Genomic DNA, 24,399 nt, shown 5'->3' on the forward strand with positions numbered 1-24,399 from the left:
CATGGGTAAAAATAATTTCAACTCCCCAATACCCAGGACTGCTCTGAACTTGTGAAAACCTCTGAAGGAAAAACTGCAGTGTGATGCTCAAAGCACAGAGCTGCAGCAGATGGGGTCCAAGGGCTTGGAGCTTACCAACGAGAAAATATCTACCACTGTTGGAACAACAGTGCCCAGACCATTTGGAGAAGGCACCCTTCCCACCAGATTCTGTCAGGGCTAACTCTCCATTGCAGCCCAGGCTGAAGAAAGTTCTCTGGCATTTCTTTCTCTATGTTGGGAGGGAGAGAAAAGGAGGTGAGTTAATGTGGGGGCTGGTGTGAGGGCTGTGAGTTGAAGACATGGCGGAAGCAGAAACTATCCAGAGGAGATAGTGGTGAGTGTGTGCCCGTGAGAGGAAAGGTGGCCGCCAGTGGGGCTAGTGATGACTGTGAAAGCTGACACTTCTGGGTGTCTGATGGCTGCAGATGTTGCCAGACTGGCTTTACTGTGGCAGGCTGGGTTTTCCCACATTTACTGTCATCTAAACTACACTCCAGAGATGGAAGAGGGGACCTACGTGGAAGTTCACTTTGTCCATCGACCTGCTGCCTTCTGGAACATTGATCTTTGTCACACTCCCCTATAGAAGATACAACAATGACCACAGGAGTGAGGGAGTCAGCAGCACGGTGAATCAAGCATCTGGGAAGTCTGGTGCCCGAGAGCAGACAGGGACAAGTAGGTAATGACCAGGAGGGACATGTGTCTACATCCCCTAGGAGATTAAATTCCAGAGGAATCATGTAGACCAAGACGGTGACAGGAGCTGTTGGCTAGTTGGTCTCTGGTCCAAGGTCTAGCAGGTAAAAGGTGCAGGTGGGAGACCCTGAGTGAGTTCTGACCCTAAGCAGAGGCAGTGCTTTCTGCTCGTCCAAAAGGTCCTAGTGGTTACAGACCACATTCATTTTAGACCCTATGGATTTGTCTGGGCAGCATGCTGAGTGCCCTTTAGCTAGAGAATGACATACGTCACAAAAACACACCAGAAGGATGGGGACACACTGTGACATCAGGACAAACAGAGTTCTGGAAAGGAATGATGTACTCGTATCCCATCCAGTTTGGCCTCCTTACTTAAGGGTGGCAGGATGAGGAGAGCGGGGCCAGGGGTTTATATACAGACGTGATTCTCAATGACAAACACAACAGAACGGTCTCTCCAAATGGATTAAATGGACCCCAGGCTCAGAACCAATTCCAGGGAGAAGCAAGTGACGGAATCTAGTTTAGAGCCTGGACTATGGACTGGACTAAGGCTCAGAAAAGAAAAGCAAGAGTGTGGTTTTCTTCACAATCAGGGCAAGGACGAGAAACAGTGACAAAGGATACTTTTGCTTTATTGGTTCAGAAAGATACTCGAATAGCTCATTTTGTTTACCTGTGTGGGAGAAAGAATGTTGGGGACCTGAGGTGAGGGTGACTGCCTACCAAGCCAGCTCCCATATGACCAGGGTCTGTGTCCAGTTCCTCTCCTCATCCTTCTCTGTCACGTCCGGTTGGACCTAACTCCTCCAGGGAGTCTCCTGTGATCACTCGGCCGCTTGTCAATCTCGTTTCTTCATTCCGTCCCCATGGCAACTACAGACGCTTTCCCATTGATGCCTTCTCTCCTTGATTTCCCCGCCTTTGGTCAGGCGATCAACCACCAACAGGAGGCAGTGCCTTCTGCCCCCAAATGGCAGCTACGAGGATGACTGGGGACAGAGGAGGCTATCAGGTGAATGAGGAGAAACTCAGCGGTAAAGTGAGTTGTGGGGTCAGCTGCCTCCTAAGGCCAAGAATGGGCAGAACTGAAGCCATCCAACACGGGAAGTCAGGAAAGAGGCAGCAGGGGTGGCTGGAGCGTCCAGGCCAGCTCTGGAGGGGAAGCAGGGCCTTACATGACCTGTGCACAAAGGTTGGGGTGGGGGGCTTCAAATAGGTGAGGAAAGGGGATCACGGTCTCAGATGTGAAAATTGCGATTTTTCTCAAGGGCCCCTGAGATTACAGTAAGTATTACGTAGTATTCTTATAAGGGTTTGATGTTAATTTGCATCTCACATCTCTTTTCATAACAGAATCAAACGCTTAAATTTCGAGATTTTTCTAGACAAATTCCTTCATTGTGTAGATTTGAAAACAAGACCAAGGGAAGGGAAATAATTTGTTAGCTACAGATCTGAGACCTGTGGAGGGCTCCCAGTACCAGGCTCTTGTCCATATATACCCTTCATTATTAGCCCATCCCTTCCTTGGGCTTGAAAGATGCAACAGAGGAGAGTGAAATGGACCCAAGCAAACGCTCCATGCAACTCCATCATGCCAGAAAGGCCAGGGACACCCTCTCCATGTTACGAATGAGCCATTGATTCTGGCACCCTTACCACAAGGCAGGGAAGGGAGTGAAGATGGGCTCCTCCCAGCGTATGTGTGGTTCCCCCGCTCCTTTCTTAGTCCCCATGTGCCCATCACACACTCTGGATTCAGCAGTGGACACCCCAGACAAAGTTCCGATTCTCAAGGAACTGATATTCTGGTGGGGAGACACAGACAAATACAAATCAACATGAAGTTAGGTGATTTTGGATGCTGTGGGGTAAATAAAGCAGGGAAGGGGGATCAGGAGTGCTGGGGACAGATGGTAACTGTGTTAGAGGAGGTGGGGAGGGAAGGTGGCTTAGATGAGGTGACATGTGAGCACCAGTCTGGAAGGAGGAAGGAGACTAGCCATCAGCACACCAGAGACAGGTGCATTACCAGCAGAAGGGAGCAGTAAGTGCAAAAGATGTGAGGGGGTAGCTTGCCTAGCATGTCTGAGAAGCAGCTGGGGGCTGGGGGCTGTGGTGAAATGAGCAAAGGGGAGAATAACAGCAGATGAGGCCAATGAGGGAGCCATGGCAGGGAGTTGGCTTTGTCTTGGAGCAAGATGACAACCGTGGGAGGGTTTAAGCTTAGGAGGAACTGACATCCTAAAAGGGCCACCTAGGTGCAGTGTTGGGGAAGGGACATAGGGAAAAGCAAGAAGAGTGCTCAGGCTATAGCAGTATTGGGGTGAAAGGTGATGATCGAAGGAGAAGGCCAGGGGCTCCCAAACTCCTCAGCTCAAGACCCCATTTTTGTATTAAATAACCTTCCCACATGATAAGTTACCATTTTAGTATCTTTTGATTGAGCAAACACTTAATGTCTCTATTGCCCAAAGAATCCACAGTGTTTACATTGCAACAGAATTTACATATATTTGAAAAACAGACATGGATGCATGCAAGTTGCATTGTGTATTAGGTCTGCAGACCGTACATTCAGTGATTAGGTGGTTTTCAGTCCCCCTCCCCCACTGTGGCCCATAAATAGGCCACCAAAACTTTGCATCTGTCACCTTTCCCATTACATTGGCCAGCCTAAGCCCTGTTTCCTCAGACCTCTCTGCTAGAAGGCTCTAAGAAACTCGTGTGGGCTAGTGTGTCAACGGGCAATGATGGTAACTGAGCAGGGATTCGTAACTTGGAATTGACCCATGCTGGGATTTGAAAGATCCAAGAACAGCCCAAAACTGTAGGAGAAATTTATGTGAGTGTATGCAATATGAGGTCAACTTTCATTAGATTCTCAAGGGGCCCTGACTACGAAAAAGAAAGAGAGAGGGACTCATACGTTTAATGAATTATCCCCCCCAGATACTATATATGTTTTAACAAGGACTTTCAATGCTTGACCCCAAACAGTGAGCACCAGATGGGGAGTGACTGGGGGAAGACAGACATTTTGAATCCATCAGGCTTGATTTCACTCCAAGCGGAAAGACCCACACAATCTATAGACAAAAAAGTAACATCTCTGATTCCAGAAAGACAGCTGTCTTTCCCTCCTAAAGTAGGTCTTGGACCCTGTCTCTGATATGCTCATTAAAAATTTGTGGAATGAAAAAAACACAATGAAAACAAAAACAAAACGCTATACAAGTGTCCAATCTGAGAAATAACAGAAGGGCAAGGCCATTCCAAAGGAACACATTTATTGGGAGAAATAAATAAATAAATAATCCAAAGCCTATATGCTGCCTTCGGATAAATCATGCTTGATTTGAAGGTCAAGAGCATTACAATGCCCCGCTTCACCGAGGTGCATGAAGGCTGAGGCTTGTGGTCTGGTAGAAGAATTTGCAGGGTGTAATTATGCACCCCTTCGACGTCCCACCGCCTTCCACATGATGTGAAACAATGTGTCACAGTCCGGAACAGTCAAAGCAGTAATTTACAAGAGTCAGCAATTCTGCAGGGCAGGTAGGCCGTATTTCAAAACGGGAAAAGGAGTTGGGGGGGACGATGGGGTGGGGGGACTAGCTGATCAATTTACAAAGATCCTGTTTCTCTGCCACTCTGTTGACCTTTCAGGCAAGACCTAATGCCAATTAGCTCAGTTATAAAGTCCATAATTCTTGTGGGGCAGGCCGTGTGTAGCACATGATCATTTTACAACGTTTGCCCTAATTTGCAGCCCCCAAACATGGACTCCTGGGGCTGCAAGGTGGGGGTAGGGAGAGTTTGCTGGCAAGCATTGGGAGCAGCTGGAAGGGATCACAGAGCACAATTACTGTCTGCGCATGGCCACATCTGGAAAACAGCTCCGTGCTGGCTTTAAAACAGTATTAATGAAGAATGGAACCTTGTGCTGGGAAAGACGGGGTTGGGGGGGAGGGGGGTGATGGGAGGAAATAAGAGTGGGGCACCCTTCTGCCCAACTTGGTGGGGATGAAAAGACAACAAAGAGAACAGCAGGCAGGGTATAAGGCCAAATCCAGGGAGAAGAGGGTGTTGACAAGAGAGAGGCCCCAGAGAGATGCAGTTCCTTTAGCAAGAGGTCTCTGCACCTCCTCCTTTTGCCATCTTCAAAGCTGGGCGCCCATGCAGGATGGGCCCTCTTTGTGATGCTTGAACAGAAATTTGTCTATGGTGTGAGATTTTAGTGGTATCTGGCAGATTCCCAACTAAAAGAATATACCCCATCATTACCTAAATTCTACCACTAAACATTCAGTCCTTTTGTCAAGGGGTCCCTTTCTCCTGAGATAGATTTAACGTACAGATGCACCTGCTATTCCTTTTGGATACTAGGTACATAGTAGTTGCTCAATAAACATTTGTTGGCAAGAAGTGACTAAGTCATTTTTTAACTATGGCAAGGAGTTGAATAAGTCACTTTGTAACAATGACCATATGAATTCATATCTCCTATTTCTTAGCTGTAAGTGTGACACAAGACTAGTGACTCTCCACTGTGAGGGCAGAGGGACAGGGTGCCATGTCTTTCCAAGGGGTGCATCAGATTCAGAGGAGAAGGTAGTATTCGTGGTTGGAGAAAGAATATTCAATAGTATAATATAATTTTATATTTGGAAAACCAAAGAGTCTGCCCCTAATACAAAAGACTTCCCTAACACAATCTACAGAAAGAAATGCTCGACAGAATCTTCCTGGCTGGTGAGGATTCATACACTGACCTTTGAATTCAGAATGGGCACTTCCCATCCCACCAAAAATCAGATCATCTCTAGATCTCCCAAGGAGGGAGGGGAATTTATTTTTTCACGAGTGGGAGAAGGCTGAGAAACTCTGAGTAGATGGATTGGAGGCCTCGAGCTCCAGTGTTCTCCATTTGTCAGTTTAATGTTCCAGCTGCTCTGGTCCCCAAGGACTAGGTACCCTTAAAGGGACAGCAAGGACAAACTGCTGAGAAAACAGGAAGTCAGGGAGGTATAAACACACTTCCCCACTTTGCTCTATGCCTATTTCTCTGCCTGCCCAGCATCGCGTCTTTGGCATTGCTTAGTGGTGTGGAGGGTATGGCCCACCTGAGCATGTTTTAGTGTTTGCCTAAAATCCCTGGAGACTGTAGACCTATAGCGGTGGAGAGCCTTCTCCAGTGTCTCTGACAGAGTACCCTTCAGCCTCTGTTTAGATATCTCCCACAGAGCAAAGAAACTAAGCCCATCAAGTAGACCTGGGTTCAAGTCCTGCCTCAGCCATCTACCCACGAAGCGTCTTGTGGCGATTTACTTAATCTTTCTATGTCTTGGTATCCTTTTCTGCCAAACGAAGATAATGGTGTCCACCGCATGGGATTATCATGAGGCTTAAATGAGATAATACATATTGCTATGATTTCCCGGCTGCTTGAAATTCTAAATGTCTGTTTATGCAACATAGTTTATATTTATTTACATATGACCTTATATGGAACTCATGTATAGCGAGATTCAGGATGGGCTGAGCGTGCGTGCCAAAAGTGATGTAGGCAGTTGTTTCTGCTAGGAGTTGAGCCCTCACGTGAAGCACCCATAGAGGGGATGTTTGTGTCACTTTCCCTTCTTCTGAGAGCACACTGCTCTCACACACTATTGCCAATATTAAGTATAAAAAGTTTACGCATATAAGAATTCTTTAGCATACTCGTACCAAAAAAAAGCATTCCCAACATGTTTGAAATAAACTCAAATAATGTATCTACAAGCCTGAGGACAGCCAGCTTTCTGCTACAATGCAAGAAAGCATCAGGTAAAATGCATGGTAAACGCTCTGGAAATAGTAGGAAATACTAGTACTGGCAGCTCCTTTGCTTGTGGTACAGTCCTCAAGTGTTAGGAAACCATATCCTCTAAAGTCTTAGCCCCTGTGGAAGCACTACCCACAGAGCTGAACCCCTCACCCAGATGACAATTCATCACGTATTTGACAACTCCTGTTTTGTACCGGCAAAATTCCTATTTTGTATCACTCTCACCCTCTATCACTTTCCCCATGCTCCTCATTTCCCCTTCCCTAACAGTTCCTATAGTAGGTCCCCTCTAGCCCCTGCCACCCTGGTCTGGACATGCCAGTGTCTCTCTTAAAAAGTGGGTGAGGGCCGGCCCGGTGGCTCAGGTGGTTGGAGCGCCTTGCTCCTAATGCCGAGGTCGCCAGTTCGATTCCCACATAGGCCAGTGAGCTGCACCCTCTACAGCTAAGATTGTGAACAACAGCTCTCCCTGGAACTGGGCTGCTGTGAGCAGCCAGAGGTTGGCGTGAGCGGCCGACCAACGACTGGTGACTGACTGCCTCAGCAGGGGGGAGCGCAAGGCTCATAATACCAGCATGGGTCAGGGAGCTGTGTCCTACAAAACTAGACTGAGAAACAATGGCTTGAACTAGAGTGGAGGGGTGGGAAGGCAGAAGAAGGGGAGGAAAAAATGGGGGGGGTGAATGCTCAGGCCAGGCTGCCCAGCCCCATGCATGTGTCTAAATTTGCATTTACTTTCCTGCCAGCACTGTCACGTTGCGGGCTCAGGTACTATGGTGATGCACTCCTGAACTTCCCAAGGAAAAGGCATTTGAAAATAAGCTGGAGCAGCAGGGTTTGATTCAAACTCTCCTCTCATCACCCTCCTCCCTGCCCCAAATGTCCCCAACATGATTTCTCAGGGTCCCAAGTCCCTGCTTCTCTAGACTTTGATTATGGTCAGGGGAAGTTCTTGCCTTCATAAGACACATCAGAGATCCAACATATCGGGCTTGGGTGTACGATGAGCATCCCCTCCAGGACAGCTTCGTCCCCAACTTTTGTCTGTTCTGTCTGGAGGGCTTTCTCTTTTTCTCTCTGAAGAGAAGGGAGCCTAGCAGTAGCTTTTTGCCCTCTTAATTAATCTTGCCTAGAGGCTCTTCACACTCCTAAGGCAGGTTAGGCACCTAGGAGAGACCATCCCTAGACCCACATGAGTGTGGACTCGTGAGGACGCCCTCCCCCACAACTCCCTGTAAATGAATAGATTCACCCCATGCCCGAGGATTTGGGTATTGCCATAAGTGACACAGGCATGGGACATTCTGATTGTCCCTGACCCAGCACAAGGTGGATACTCATAGATACTCAGAAACGCTTCAGATATGAGGATTTGCGTCATTATGGATAATTCCCACTCTTGGCCCCATCTCATACAATCCCTCCTTTCCAGCTACTCTGTGAATTCAGTTTTCCCCAGCACTCTTGCCCTCTTTCTTCCGTATCTCTCCTTTTCCTTTGCCAGTCCCAATCCTGGCTGTCCTCAAAGCTCAGTTCCAGTGCCACCTCCTCTGTGAATCGCTGAGGACCTTCCCCAGAAGCTAACTCACACTCTCAGAACAGCCATGCGTTGTGTCACGAGTCTGCCCCTGCCTGTGAACCTCATCTATCCCACCCCACCGCAATGGAATGGCAGGCGCTTGAGTCCCAGGCACAATGCAGAGAAGGTGGATGTGAGAAAGGAATGGTGCTGAGGAAGACAGTCTCTGGGAGACCACACTGGGCTGTGGGTTTGTTTCTCAGGAGTGGAAGGGACGTGGTTAGGGACTGAGGTGTAGAGCAGAGAAGAAACCACAAAAACAGCATCACCACGGCAGGATCGCACAGGAGCTGCATCTGCAATAGGGACTAATAATAATTCTAGCCTCACTGGGGTGGGCTGGGGGGAAATATGAAGGTAGGAGCTGAAGCCAGGTGGCAGTCACCTGTTAATGCTTATACCTTGGCGAGCATGAAAAGTTTTAATTCCCCACAAGTGTCCATTTGGCCACAGATACCAAGGGACAAGGTGTTACTTGGTTAATCTTCCCAACCAGTCATCAAATATTTTTGGGTTCCCTATGTTCCTTATGTGTCCAGCACTGTGCTCAGTGGACTAAGGGACACAAAGAAACATAATTAGTGCCTTCAGAGAGCTAACAGTGTAAAAAAAAAGGTGAGACACTGAAACAGCCACAATGCCAGGCAGGGAATGCCAAGTCAGAGGGTGGGGCGTAAGGTAGAGGCACTGACCATTCTTCACAAGGTTAGGAATGGAGAGTGGTAAAGACCAAAATGTCTAGTTGAAGTTGAAACACTTAATCCAGTGAAAAGATAAATAAACTTTGAGTGGGGCCCTGAGGAAAGCACCGAGCGTGCTAAAAAGAGAAAAGAAATAAGATGGCACGATGAAATAGGTTCGTATGTTCACCTCCGCTCAGCAGAGAGGAGGTTCATGCAAGGCAGCCAAAGTGGGAGAAAACACCGGGGAGACCACGTGGCCAGTTTGTGGAAAGCTTCAGTGTCTAAAGAGGATATTCAGGTTTTATTTTCCAGGGAAGTAGAAAGGCGGGCATGTCAAATAGATAAAGCTCTCTGGTATAAAACACGGATGGTCCTTACATTCTCCTCCAATGTATTTATTTCCATTCTGGATTTGTATCAGGTTCTTCCCTAATCACCTTTACAATTATCTCTTTATCTACTAAACATGTGGTTAGAGAACTCTGTGTGCCATTTGACCAGATTACTAACAGCCAAGGGCCTGCTTTGTTCCCCATGCCCTCCTTGGAGTGGACTCAATTTGGAGCTGTGATTGGGGTGCTAGAACCGGCAGGACCCTCCATTAGCCACAAGTACCAGGCATCGGCCCAAGGGCTCTCCCCTGGAGAATTGGGTGAGGCTTCAGGCAATCAGGGATCAATCATATCAAGGCCGTAGAGCAGAGGCCTCCTGACTGTGGCCCCAAGTCCCACTCGGTGCCTTTTTCTAGATACCACCTCTGCCCACAAGTCCACAGGCTGGGCCTCTGGACCACCAGTGAGCATATGCCCCCTCCCCAGCTCATTTCTTCGTCCATTCACTCACTCATTCATTTGCCTATTCATTCCGACTGGCCTATATTACTTTAGCCACAGTGACGGCATATATTTGTATAACAGTCAGGGGTTGATAAACCCTTTTACACTCATTTAAACCTCAGCAGCCCAGCAAAGTTATAGCATTCCTTTTCTAAAAATAAGGAACCTAAGTCTCAGGGAGACTTAATGGCTTTGTCCAAAGCCAAAAGGTTCATACCCGGCCATTGCTACACCATAGACTTCCTCCCATCCTTGCCCCCAGGACCTTCTCTCCATCCTGGGCTCCCCCACTACCAGCTCTTTTCCACCCATAAACCTCAGGGTTTAGCCCAGTTAATTCTTCTACCCCATTATGGCCTCCAATTCTCCCTCCTGAGACTTCTCCTTCCCTAGGACTGGCTGAGAAATGGGATGCAGATCCCTGATGGCCCCCCACCCCCACCTTCCTGGCTACCTCTGAAATAATCGACACCCTTAGGATCTTAACCAGAGGCCTTACAGAGGAAGCAGAAGTGAAACAAACAATGTTAAGAAACCCTGGCTGGAGTTAACCTTGATCTTCTCTGGAATGAGAATGAAACTCAGCCTCGGGTTTTGAGCCCTCTTCTCCAATATCTTCCTGTAGGGAGCCTCCACGCTCTGCTCTGTCTTTCAGACCTGGGGGTGCATTCCTGCTTGCTTGCCCCGTCCCTCTCCAGGAAGGCTCTTTTTTACCCCAGCTCTGGGAATTCTGAGCAATGTATTGTAAGCCATCAGACTCACGGATAGACTCTGCTATTCTCATCCTCCAGTGTAACACAGAAAAAGTCATCTTAGGTCCATCCTGGACAGATACAAAAATAAAGCGTTGTCCTCATCACCAAGATATAACCCACAGTGTGCAGTTAAAGCCAAAGCAAGCAGTACAGATAAGAGGATTGCAGGGGGAGTAGGAAGTGAGGCTAGACTGGGGAGTCACAGTGGTGGTGGCCTGGGCCAGGCACAAGGGTTACACGATGGACTGTGGGCTGAAAAGCAGAGCTGCTCGTGGGCATCCCAGGTGGGGAGCAGATCAGGAATCGGCAAAGTGTGTTCTGGGGCAGTGAGGAGTCTGGCCGAGATGAAGCAAAGGGCAAAGTGCCTGTGTGGGGACTTCACTTCCATCCTACACACAGCAGAAAGCCCCTGGACTTGGCTCAGCACTCACACTTTCCTTCTCCTATTCCCTACAGTTCAGCTTAGTCTGGGGATGCTCCCTGGGGAGAGCAACAGCAAAACTGATGGCTGGTTTGTCTACTTCTAGGGCTGCTGACTCAGGCCAGGTATTCCAGGGGCCAGGCCTAGAGGTCATATCTATCACTCCCACCCACCTGCCCACTTCCCCGGCCAGACTGAGGCCACATGGCTGCACCTCGCTGCTGGGGAGGCTGGGAAATGGGGTCCAGGGGTGGGCCAGGAGGAGGGGCAGCCCACTGGGTGGGCATCCTGCCAATCTCCACCTCACGGACACTCATGTATTCACCAAGCAGAATTAGCAAATGTTTACATTCTCTTGTTTGCTTCAGATTTTTATTATGAGAAGAAAAAAATATACAGAAGAAATTAAAGAGTTTTATGTCCCATTCCCCCTTCCTTTTACTCTTTCTCCAGAGGCAACCCCTGGCAAGAACTGCATGTATTTATTTCTCACCCTGTTTCACACATGGATATATTCCTGTGGATCCATAAAACACTAGGTAGCATTGGTTTATGTGGCATTGAATCTTCATAAATTGTATCTTAACAAACAGCATTTCTGTTTTGGGAATCTATACATATTGATAATTCACTTCCATTTCCTTTATTTAACATGCTCTCAAGCATGCCATCATATTCCATATTCTCTTTATCCGTTCCCCACTGATGGACATTCAGCTCACGTCTTTATTAATTAATTTATTTATTTATTTATTTATTTATTTATTAATCTATTGGTTCTATGCAAACTATGCTGCACTGAAATCCGTGTTTCTATTTCCCAAAGTGCACATTCTCTTGTTGTGGAGATAATGGTGAGCCTCTCCATTCCAATCCGAATACAATTATTAAGCCTCTATCACATGCAGAACACCAAACTAAATACAATGAATAATGCAAAAAAATACATCCGGAGGCTGTCCTGCCTTGGAGGAGCTTGCAGTCTAGACAGGGATAAGCCTGTTAGAAGCCTGCATGTTATAAGCTTACGACAGTGCCTAGACAGCCCATTGCAATGAAGAGATAACGTGCAGTTCACTCAAAACATAGGAGTTGAGGGCAGTGAGATTGAATGGAAAATGTACATGGATATGGATTTTTATCAAGAAAGCTTTCTTAAAAGAACTTGATCTTGATAGGGGCCTCAAAGTGAAATATAAGATTTAAGTGCTTAGTGGGAAGTGTTCGATGAGCAGGAAAGAGGGCATTCCTGGCAAGGGAACAGCAGAACTAAGCGTGGAATGTGCGATGTCTAATCCGGCTGGAGCGCCTGACTGAGATGAGCTGGGAGCCATTCTTCCATTTTCAAATTTGAGCTCAGCCCCACTTTCAGGACGATGTCCACGTGGCCTGTTGCCCTGGGCAGCTAGCCCAGTGGTATTTTTCCATTACCCTGAGCAGAGAAGAAGTTCACTCACTTGTTGATAGCAATGTGACCATTCAAGGAGAAAACAATTAGGCATGCTGACCTCTGGCCCCTCTAGAGGAGGGAGGGAAGGAAAATATTCTCCCCAGGGGGAAGGGGCCGGGTGGGAAACATCCAAGAGGGTAATTGGTAAATATTATTGTTTCATTCCATGTTCGCCTGCTCTGCTCGGGTCTCTCTGCAAGTGGTACGTTTAAATCACACTGTCTGACTTTGGCAGGTTTAATTGAGTCGCCACTGAAAAAGAAATTATCCCTGTGCTATTAATTTTTATAGTTCCTCGGGGCTTTTAAAAAGTGTTTGGATTTTCTAGGTCTTTGAAAATGAAAACATTAAATTTTATTAAAAGGAAATGCAGGAGGACTGGCAGGGCCCAGCCAGGCCCTGACGAGACACTTGGTGGAAAGGTTTGGGCCCTCACAAGCAGCGTGACAAACGTTTGGCCCTTTGTGGAATTAGAGTCAGGTGGTCTCCAAGGAAGCTTGATGTCAGCCAGGCCCACAGTCCACACTGGTTCATGGCAAGCGCCCTTTTCAGCCACCCTGACCCTGTGCCCACATCCAAACCCTCTGCTGGCAGCCACAGGCTAAGGGAGCTCCTTGCAGGGCCCAGGGCTACACAGGGCAGACTCAGCTTGTGGGAGCCGGACGCTTTCACAATTTAGGGGCCTTCTTAAAGAAAAAGAATTCCAAATACAAAATTATGTTTGAAAGTGCACTAGTATTTAGAAAGAGAAATCACAACTAATTATAAATTTTAAAAAGCTGACAAATTCCACAGGCACCACAAAATTTAGAATAACTATCTGACACTCATCCAATAGTACTTTTCATATATATATATATATATATATATATATACATGCATATATATATTTGGCTACAAACTCTTTCCTCATCTCTTTAAAGGACTACCATTTTTTCAATGTCATTTTCATAAAGAGAATATGAAGATAATTCAATCTTTCCTCTAATAAGTTGATCTAATTTTGTATTTTATTAGTCGCAATTTGAAAAAGTTTCTTTCCATCTCACAATTCATCACCGGTAATGCCATGTGAATTTTCAGGATTGCTATCAACCTTGGGAAAACCTCTGTCAAGTATCTTTCATATATGAGCTATGAGATTTCAGGGCATTTCAACCTCTCTTTTACAGTGACAAATCTAAAATACTCTTCGAATTTATGAAACTTACTAACCAGATTGTCATCGATGTCCTCATTGTAGTGGCGGATAATGAGTTTTATGTTATCTCCGTCAATGTCAGTATTTCCTGTCAAATCAGCAAGACATTTAAACATGGGGATTCTGATAAATTCTATGTCGGTAATTCCCATCAAAAAGGAAACAAAATGAAAGGCGCATTTATAATTGCATTACTTTGCATGATCGAGTATATTCCTGACAAGAGAGAACTTTCATTTCTGACTAGGCGGTGATGAGAACAGAATCCTCTATTTAGAATTTCACATACCTGATGTGGAGGAATTCCCCACCAACTAGCCTCTGGCTCTGTACATTTTACACCTTATTTCTCTTTCACTCTCCTTCTGCTTCCAGTGCTGGGCACCGTAGAACATGTTTGTTCCGGTCGCCGTACAACTTCTGGTGGCCCTTTATGGCACGACGTGGAGGGCATCTGTACAGGGGGCAGCAGTGCAGCCTTTGCGACACCGTGACAGCTAACAATAAGTGAATTTCACAGGGATGTAACTAAACACCATGTAAATACGGGTACATCCCACTAAACCTAAACCAAACACACACCCCCCATTCAACTACCCCTTAGTTCGTTTCCAAAGTGGCCATTCTGATGCACACTATGAAAGATCTGGGGAAAGGGCCTGGAACTTGGAGCTGTCAGGGAATTAACTATGTCTGCGGAGACATAGAAACAGCACAGAACTGCATGCAACCCAAACATGAGAAGGAAATTGAAGGGAGATGTTGTGTGGAGCTGCCATTGAGGTTCGGACAAGCAAGCCATCAGGGTGAGACGGGAAGGCCCAGGAAAGCAGGAGATGGAACTTGAACTGAGTGTGATTCAGATGGCTGGAGGGAGCATACCTGAGTTCATGTGTGTGTATGTATGTGCATGTGTCGTGTGCATGTATGTGTGAGCACGTGTAGGGAGGAAGTAAAGGGATCAGCATATAGTCTGCAGAAGAAATGGCCTAGCATAATGGTAGACATCATGGTGACCAATGAGGCGGACACTGAGTCCCAGAAAGATGAGGCAACTAGCGCTAAGTTCCACAGTTGGTCACTGGCAGAACACAGCCATCCCCAGGTCTCCTGACACTATGACCAAGATGAGGTCCACCACATCACAAACAACCTTCCATTTCTTTCCAGGGCTGTATCAGTGCACCCTGACCGGCTTCTCCACGGGTGGAGCACCCTTCTAGGAGCAGGAAGGAATGCCAATGAACCTGATGTCATCCTCCTTCCTCCTCTGGGGGTCACTCTGTTGCTATAAATCACCCAGCCAGTGCTGACTCAGGAGAGAAAGAAGTCGCCTCTCACCTTGATGCCTCAGCTCCAACACTGTCCCCATTTAAACCCACAAGGCCCTGGGCGTCAGGCAGGGAGATGAATTCAGGGGAGTTGTATCTTTTGCTTTAATGGCAGAGTTATGGCAGTTTGCTCAGTGCTTCCTCAAGGAAAAAAAGTAGGATGGGTCATTTCTGTCCCAGAAGTAAGAATTCTAGATGGTTTATGCATTATATCAGGCGAGATAATAAGAATGTGGAATAGCCCAAACATCAGTTCAGGTAGAAAACCAAGGAATAATAATAGTAACTTTGGATTTCTTACCCTGTGCTCAGCACTCAGTAGTCTCACTTTTATAATGGCAATTTTCTTATCATGCCCATTTTACAGATAAGGAAACTGAGGCTTAGAGAAGTTAAGGAGTTTGCCCAAGTCACACAGGTAGAAGTAGCAACGCCAAATTTTAGATTAAGAAAGTCTGACTTCCGAGCTTGTGTCTTAAGTTGTAACCACTGTGATCTACTGCCTTTAATGGAAGAAAGTGGGATCATTCTCCCATACACACAGAACCTTAACCAGATACCCTAAAACATGGGACCATTTAAAAACTCTGTAAATAGAAAGCTGAGGGTAGCCCTCTCTCTGCTGTCACCCCCAACACACACACACACCCCAAACATACACGTCCACATTGCTGCCTTCCTGACCTGGGCCACACTTCCTTCCTTGTGACTGTCCCCTCACCAACAATTAAGGCTTCAGCCAGTTAGTTGCTGATCTTTGACTCCTGTTTCATCTCCACGTGGACCTTCAAGACTTACAACTTTTGCCTCTGAATATTTCAGTGCATTAAAGGAGGAGTCTCGGGGGTGTGAGATTGTATCTTTATTAACAGATAACTGCAGGGCGGTATAGGCTGAAAAATGCTTCCAGCTTTGCTCAGTAGGTCAGGTTTATGAGAGGTGCTGAGGAGGCCTGCAGGATAAGGTGAAAGGTTTTAAAAATGTGTGTGTGCACGTGTGTTGTGTGTATGTGTTTAAGATATGTCCAAGTGAAAACTAAAGTTGCAGCCTTATGTGGTCAATGAGAGTCTGGTAATTTATTTGGGTTGAGTATTTGAGGAAATCTAGAAGCAAACCATTCCATCATTCTGTCTCATTTTATAGCTGAGTGGTGCACATAGCGTGTGTGTGCGTGTGTGTGTATGCACACGCAACTCACAAGGAGAGAAAAGACCAGACAGTTAGCCTAACAATAGGCTGAAGGGTACCAGTTCCAAATTTTCTTCCTACTCTGTTTACCATTGTTCATGCCAAGAAGTAAAAGCCAATGCCCCCTCCCAGACTGAAGTCATAAATCTCAGGCTTGTGGGAACAGGGCCCACCCTTCCCCAGCAGAGACACACAGAGTGTGGAAACTTCCACTGGCCTGTGGTTGACCTCCCTACCTCCAAGTTCTTGCATCTTAAAGGGACCCCAGCTGGCCAAGAGAGAGAGCAAACTGACTAGAAATCCCAGATCTGACGGCCAGTTTTGAACCATTGTCTTTGAACACAGGGAAGTTTCACTGTCTTATTCGATACCGAGGAGGCCTTACAACTTGGGGTGGAGTCAGAGTGTTTCTTAAATCCCGAAGCCTAAGGTTATTTTCACTCTCATTCTGAAAGAGCTAACGTCTGCCTGGGGATCAGCTGAGCGAGTGTGTGACCTGTGGGGAAATGTGAGGGAGGCAGACTCCTGGTCATCAGCTACCCTGCCGTAAGCAAGCCGCCCGCCTCTCTGAGCCTCCACCTTTGCTGACCACGTCACTGGAGCGTTGTTGGGGTCAAAGTCAAAATGGCTAGTTGCCTCAACAAAGGGCCTGTAAAAAGAAGATTTACAAGAACAGGCAAATGCAATCAATTTTATGAATAACACACCCACCACAGGATGTTCAGGAGATGACCATGAAGGTGTGGAGAAGGGCAGCCATGATCTCTCAGAACCTGCTCCTTAATATCACAGGGCTTGGCATAGGTTGGTCTTTCCCATGTTCTTACGCTCGATTCACTGCAACGGAACCTTCATGGGTGCTGAGCTGTCCTTATCTCCTCATCCACACATTCATGGAAGTACCCAGTATTGGAGGGACTGAACCACTCAAGATGGCAGCTTCTGTGTCCTGGTCATTACAAGCAGTCTCCTTTCTGTGTCTTACTCTTTGTTCCTCACTTCCCTGTGACCCTTCAGTTTCACTGCCGCCTCCAGCAGTGCCTTGCCCTTCACCCACTCCCTGCCTGGTCTGTGCCATGAGCTTTGTGGCCTGTGGCTGTGGGACTAGGCTAACTGGGGAGCCCTATGGGTGCAGCCAGCACGTGGCTATCTCGTGCCTGGTACTGCAGCTGCCCCATATAGCACCTCTGCCAGAGAAGGAGGAGGCTCAGTTTGGCCTTGCCTTCAGAGACTGAGCTGTCTGACTGGCAGAGCATGGTTGTCATTATTCATTGGGTACATGTTTATAGTCCTTCCTCATTCAAGGCACATGGTAAGATTACACTTCCTGCTCATTGTGGTAAATGAGCATGCGAATGATTCTGGCCAATGAGTTGTGAGCAAAAGTGTCATGTCACTTCCAAGCCAGGCCATCTAATTGCTGAGTCAAGGCTTCTCAAAGCATTCTTTTATCTTTGGCATGAGGACCCACTGCTGCTTCAAGAAGGCAGCTCCTTTGTCAGCTGGCGTCCCTGAAGGACCATGTAGCGCAGAGCCCAACCCCAGCCCCACTGACCACGTCAGACATTTAGTATGAGCAAGAAATAAACCTACGTTGTCTTAATCCACGAAGATTTGAGGGTTGTTACTGCAGCACAAGCTAACCTACCCTGACTGATACACAGACACAGAGCATATCAGTCTTGGACAAGTTGAGAATAATACAGGGCTATGGATGGTCACGTTCTGAATGTTATGAAATTGGTGGTGAACACTGCAGGATGCAGTAAAAGAGGAATCTATTGTAAGCTAACACGGTCTACAAGAACTTCTAGGAATCTGAGTAGGATTTAAATTATGTTGGTGGGAGTGGGAGGAAATGTCCACTTCTCCCATTTCTCCCTAAACATTAGATCCTGATTCCAGCCTAAATTGCACTTTCAGCATCTTATTAGTTAGGAGGGCATCAGACTTCAGTTGTACCCCTCAGGATCCCCTCCCCTCATCCCAACTGCCTCTCAACACACTCCTTCAATCTTCTATTTATTTCTATCTTCACTCACACTTACCTCGAGTCTGAGAAAATACAGTGCCCTCTTCTTATCCAAATCCAATCCAGTCCACCACTGTCAGAGACCTCACTCCCTCAGTGATTCACCTTTCCCCTTTGGTGGTTATACCTTCTTCTCCACTGGTTCCTTTCCAACAGCCTGTAAATGCTCTCAAATGCCTCCCTTTTGAAATAAAAATCATCTCCTAACCTGAAACCAAACTCTTTAGTCTAAATGATTCATTAATATGCCAATTCTATACTTCCTCCTTACAAAATAAAATTACAGATTTAGGGATCAGATGCTATAAAAAGCAACTCAGGGTATATTTAATCCAGATTTCAGATCTCACCCCTGGCTAGTGTTAGCCATCTTACAACATAGTATCTAGGAAATCAATATTCTATGAAATAGCAATTTCAAGAGGAAAGTTCACCCTGGCTGACTGCATATGGGCAATTAGGTATACTATAGTGACAGTGGACCTGATTTACTGTGAAATGCTCATGCCATTATGGTAAAATAATTTGGCTCATTAAGTAACGTATCTGCCACGAGTGCTGGTCCACACCAATGATAGTGAAAGACAGAGCCCTGGGATGGAAGGCAGGAGTCCTGGGTCCCCATCCCAGCTGTCAATTAACCAGTTGTACGACCTGGAGCCAGTTACAGTCTTTCTTCAGGCTTCAGTTTGCAGCCCACCCACCTCCACCCTTAGTCAAAAGAGTTTGACTGAAAGCCCTGCAATGGCCTTTAAAACTGCAACATTAGTTGTTTCCCTCTCATCATTCTTTTCTGTGCTAAAGTATAGTGTTGTCAAGAATGAAGAAAGAATTGGAACTGTATCAATTTTTTCCAGATAAGCAGGGGAAAAGTATCTTTCATCCTATAGCAAACATGTGCCATTGAGGGCGACCAGCTGATGAGGGATTAATATGGGCTGCTGTGTGGTTAGCATCTCTTAACAGAGAGGAAGTACAGAAAGAGCACAGCCCTCTGTCCTCATCCCAGCAACACCCCTTATTAGCTCTGGGATCTTGAACCTGTCATTTAACCACGCTAGGATACTCTTTGGCTCTAAAATTCCATGATATCTTACATAGTCTTGAAGACCAAATTGGCAGTCTATGCAAACCTTCACCCCACCCTTACCTTGAAATGAAGTTCTTGTTGTATCATATGGTTGACACTTAACCCAAATGGTGGATTTTAAGGCACCATGGTCCTTTAAAAAAGGTCCAGAGGTCCTGTCTCACATCACCCAAAGCAGACTACCTGGGCAACCTCCTGTTCTAAGACTGTCCCTTCCTACATGTACCCAAATGCTGGGGTCTAAGAGCAACCTGACAGGCAGACAACCGGTTAGAGAATCCATCACTTGCAGGCACTGAGTCCACTGTTTCCTGACACACAGTACATTACTAACTTGGAATTATGAAATTCTTGAAAATTGTAGCCATCATTTACGGTGACACAATAGGTTGAAGTCTTCAAGCAGTGTGACTTGCATCGTTTTCTCTGATCCTCACAATACTCTCACTCTCAGTTCTTGCATCTGGGCCCATGTGTCTTTGGCAGTTACCTCGGCAGGGCAGGGGCCTGGACCAGGCACCACCTCTTGGAGCACAAAGTAAAGCTAAGAGTGTGAGGCAGGGGCAGAGAGGGTGTTAAGGAATTTGAAGTTGTAAGTAATGTTTATTTGTTTATGTTTAACAACCACAGATAAATTACGGAGTTTATTGTGTCTTCCTCACTAGAATAAAAACAACATGAAACTGGAATCTTTTTATTGTTTTTGTTGCTTGTTGAGTTCCAAATGCCTGGAGTAATGCCATCCACACAGTAGATACTCAGTAAAATTTTATGGGTCAATGAATACACATCATGTATGAATTTTTAAGCTAAAATTTGAGAGTTGGGGGAAATGATGTCATCTAAGGCATGTCACTGTATAATCCTAGACTTCTTAAAAGTTTATCAGTTTATTTGCCCATGCCTTTGGGACACTTCCTGAAGACTGGAAATTAAGATATGATTTACCCCACTTCACAGAGGAGGAAGCAGAGCTGTAGATAAATAAAGAACATACTCAAGAATACACAACCCAAAATAATGGAGGTCAGGACTAGAACCCATGTCCATTTGACAATCAGTTCTTTAATAAGTTCTATGTGTTGGGTATTGGGTTAATTGTACTTTTAAACACAATGGAGCCAGAGAGGACTTTTGCTCCCAGCTGGCTTTCTTCCTGGCAGCCCTGCTCTCTTTTTTCTTGAAAGCTGTCCATACCCTAGCCTGGCCCTGGCTGTTCCTTTCCTTCAAGATACTGTGCCACAAAGCCCTCCATTTTCCTTTCAGGCGCTGACATCAAGCTTGTTGTGTTCTTTTTCAATCCCAGTGATTTTACTGGTAGTTTCTATAGGGCTACAGAGGGAAGTATAAAAACATAAACATGTGACCGGTTATAAAGTCTAAGAAATCAGACAGTGTGTTTACAGTTATGTTCCTGATCTGTAGTTTCTGACTCCTTCCTGGGCATTATGCAGAAGTCTTCAGATGCTTGCGCTCAGCGTCCTTTCCACTGCTCCACCAGACCTTATGTTTTCTTTTCTGTGTCCATATTTTTTAACATGCCCTCCAAGACCACTCATGTACGCCAGAGTCCCCAGCCTGCCAAGACCATGGCAATCTGCTTCATTATTTGAAGATCCACAAAACTCAGACACAACTGATGTGTGAAACAACAGAAACATTTCCTCATTGAGCAGAATATGTTACAAGTTGTTGGGGTTAGTTGCAAATTATCTGAGATCTACAATGATATCTTCTGGACACTCTGGGGCAGGCGTTCACAACCCTGGCTACACATCAGAATCATCAGGGGAGGTTTTAAAACGTAACGGCACACGGGCCCCACCCTGGAACAATTAAATCAAAATCTCCAAAGGAGGGTCCAGATATGGATTTTTTAAAGCTCCCCAGTGATTCTAATATGTAGCCAGGATTGAGTACTGCTATGATGAGCTTGCTTCCTTTCCTCTGGGGTACTGAAACCTCATGTCAGGCTAGTCTTTAAAGCTATTAGGAGTTAATTAATACATAGGCATTTAGACTGGCTTCATTGAATCAGCCAAGGCAGTTCCCAAGATAGGTTTCAAGGGTTCCACCCTCAGACTTCTGTCTTCTTTCCTGAAAACATGTGATCAGATGCCTCCACACACAGCACCAAGTGAATATCCCACTGACTTTGGAGAAATCTAAACCAGTGACCTCTTATGCTAGTTTTCTCACTCGGAATTTCCAAAGTCCTTTGCCTACTATCAAGACCCTCAACACCTGGTCCAACACCCTTTTCAAACTTCCTTCCACGATATCCCTCAACACACAGCCAGCTGCTGGTAGTTGCTCACTGTCCCCCTCTGCAACCCCATTTTAGTCTGCATATTGAATCCCAGCATTCACCTACCTCGGCTGACCACAAATGCCCTTCCCCTCTGTCATCTATCGTCTCTCGTAGCCTATCTTTAAGTCTCAACTCAAAACCCATCTTGGATATGCTTCTCTGTGTAACCACTCCAGCTCTCAGAGGCTGCTTCTTCTTCTGAGTTTATTGTTCACTGCACGGACCATTTATTCAGACAGTTTGAATATACTCTCTGGACAAGTGTGTGTGTGCATTCCCCCCATGGACTGTAACACCTGTGGTAGAAACCAAGTTTTCCTTATTGTGTGATCCATCGTAAAATAATGAGAATCCTGGGCTCCCTTGAGCATCCTGAGAGGTTCAAACAAGAATCCTGCGAGGGTGTGCATGCAATGAATTATTTGATCTTTAGAACAACCGTATGAAGTGTCATTGTTATTTTCAGTGTCACCAGTTGAAAGAAACTAAAAGGAGACCAGTTCAACTTTCTCCCCAAAGATGCCAAGGCAGACAGAAAAACTGGAACGAGGAAAGTAAGACTCAGAGTGAGTCATATTGCTTTTTAATAATAGAGCCAGAGCTAAAATTCAGGGTCTACACTGCCAGCTCAGTATTCTTTCAACCCACAGAGTGATTCTCAAACTTTAGCGTCATCAGAGTCACCTACAGGGCTTGTTCAGATAGTAGATCTGTCCAGGTCCTGATAATTGCATTGCTAACAAATTCCACATAGTGCTGGAGAGGCCCAGTACCAGCAGTACACCCTGTGGGCCTTTCGAGGGCCACTGTTCTCATACAAGTTGTGCCCTAAAAGAAGAAAGATAGAAACAGTGATCTCAGGCCTATTCGAAGAGCTGTTAGAAAAACAAACCAAAGTCATATGGAAATAATAAGAAATAATAAATGACTAAACCTATTTATTTCAACATATGCTTGTCTATAAGAGTAATTTGTTATAAATTACAAATAAAAACTCAAATATGTAATAAAGAAATCATTCTTGTTAAGACTTCAAGCCAAAATATCAATATGTTCAAAGGGGTTGAAATAAATTCAAGCATGATAGATGCATAACAGATTAGAAATAATCCAATGGAATGATAAAAAAAAAAAAAAAAAAAGGCAGGAGAGCCTGGAAGCCAGACCACCAGAGCTCTTTGCAAATTCCTTTACGTGGGACGGCGGTTGGCAGTAAATCAATTGATCCCTCCACCCATTTGCCTATTACTTAATCAATGGGTCTTTGCTGCATATCAACTTTATACCATTAAACACTGCTGGCCAATGAACAGAATATAAAAGTGGCACAACAGAGGGTTCATGCTCACAAGAAATAAATCATCTAGTTTCAAATACACAATCTACAACGAAGAACATTTGGAAAGCAATGTTGCCATTTTGTTAAAATTTAGTAGTAATGATAGTATAGGACATAGAAATTAGGAAACTCAAGATCAGTGTGAGTTGGGGTAGGAAAAACATCTATCTTCATAACCCAGGAATTGGTACATGCCAGGGTTTCATTGAATGGTACATGCCAGATTAGTCACTGAATCAATGAATAAACAAAGTTTAAGAAGTTCAACTTGAACTAGAGCTTTAAAAGTGCATAGGATTTGGATGGATGGAGAGCAAGAGGAATGGTACTGGAGACAGAATAAGTGTCATGAGCAAATTGAGAGGGCGGAAACTGCTCAGTGTGTGCATGTGTGTGTGTGTGTGTGTGCACGCGCGCGTGTGTGTGTGTGCGTGTGTGTGTGTGTGTGTGTGTGTGTGTGCAGTGGAGGGGGGTAGGGAGGAGCAGTGAAGAGGTTCATGTTCACATACAGAAGGTTCATGGAGGAGAAGAGGATAGTGGCGAGAGGTTTAGGATAGTAGATTGGGTCCAGCATGCCCCACAGATATTCGGGATTCTTCTAATAAAGGAGAGTAGCTATTGCTGACTCTTGAGCTGAGAAGGTTTGTAAGAGACATTAAAGTTAAAAGCAATACCATCCTACAAATACTATCCCTCCCTCAAGGAAGAAGGCTGGAAAAAGGCTGAGCTCACTGCAGCTGGTACAACAGACCAAAGGCAGACTCTACCTCTGCCCCCTACACAGACCCTCTCCTGACATTTGCAGGCCCAGGGTAAGGGTCCATATGGAGGCCCATATGTGCTTTATGGCTACATATGCAAGAGTTATAAACCAAGATAGCAAATGTCAAATACAGTATGTTCCCTCTTGCTCCATTGACAGATATACTTTTATATCAACTGGAAAACCAAGTTTGAATTTAGAATTCTCAAAATTCTCAGCTTTCTGTACTGAAGCTGGAGGCCGGGATGTATAAGTTCCAGCCTCTGGCCCACACCTCTCTTCTCTTCCCACCCTTAGCTCCACCCCACGTTTAAGGGCCTTCTGCTCATGCATGTGAACGTCCCAGACCACGTGTCCCAGCGACTCCACAGCCTCCTGTAAATGGCCACCACGTGGCCACTCCTCAAGTTTTGGGTTGTGCTCAGCACCAGTGTGGTCCATCCTCAAAAGGATGAACCAAGAAAGAGGCATATGCAGCCCCTAGAAGTAGGTTTGGAGCCATTTGGTCAGGGAATTATAGATCCCAGGTACCCAGGTGATGTGTAGAAGAGGACAATGGGCTCCGAGTGACCACGTCTTCTTGGTCCCATGAGTGTCTTGCCCATGTGGAAGGTGTGGCTAGAGGAGGGTCAGAGTAGGTCGCCAGGGTCAGGGGCTGCTCTCACCTGGGTCTAAAGGTGATTCAGCCTCTGAACCACTGTGAGTCTGGATTCTACTATGACAACCCACAGCAGTCTCTCCCTTCACACTCCTGTCATTCTCCCCAGGTGAGAAGTTTCTCCCTTTCACCTCGTGATGGAAGGGTCACTAAATCAAAATGCCAGCCTGTGCTCTGAGATCCCT

At 45.9% G+C, this 24,399-nt stretch overlaps 1 protein-coding gene across 4 annotated transcripts in view; it reads left to right on the forward strand.

The window, feature by feature from the left end:
• SLC14A2 (solute carrier family 14 member 2) overlaps window positions 1-24,399 on the forward strand; it is a 422,069-nt gene that overhangs the window by 300,281 nt on the left and 97,389 nt on the right. The gene's annotated exons all lie outside the window — the stretch shown is intronic.

The sequence above is a fragment of the Rhinolophus sinicus genome, chromosome 4 (genome assembly GCF_057876585.1).
Source record: "Rhinolophus sinicus isolate RSI-liver-muscle chromosome 4, RSI-T2T, whole genome shotgun sequence".
In the NCBI taxonomy this organism is placed as follows: domain Eukaryota; kingdom Metazoa; phylum Chordata; class Mammalia; order Chiroptera; family Rhinolophidae; genus Rhinolophus; species Rhinolophus sinicus.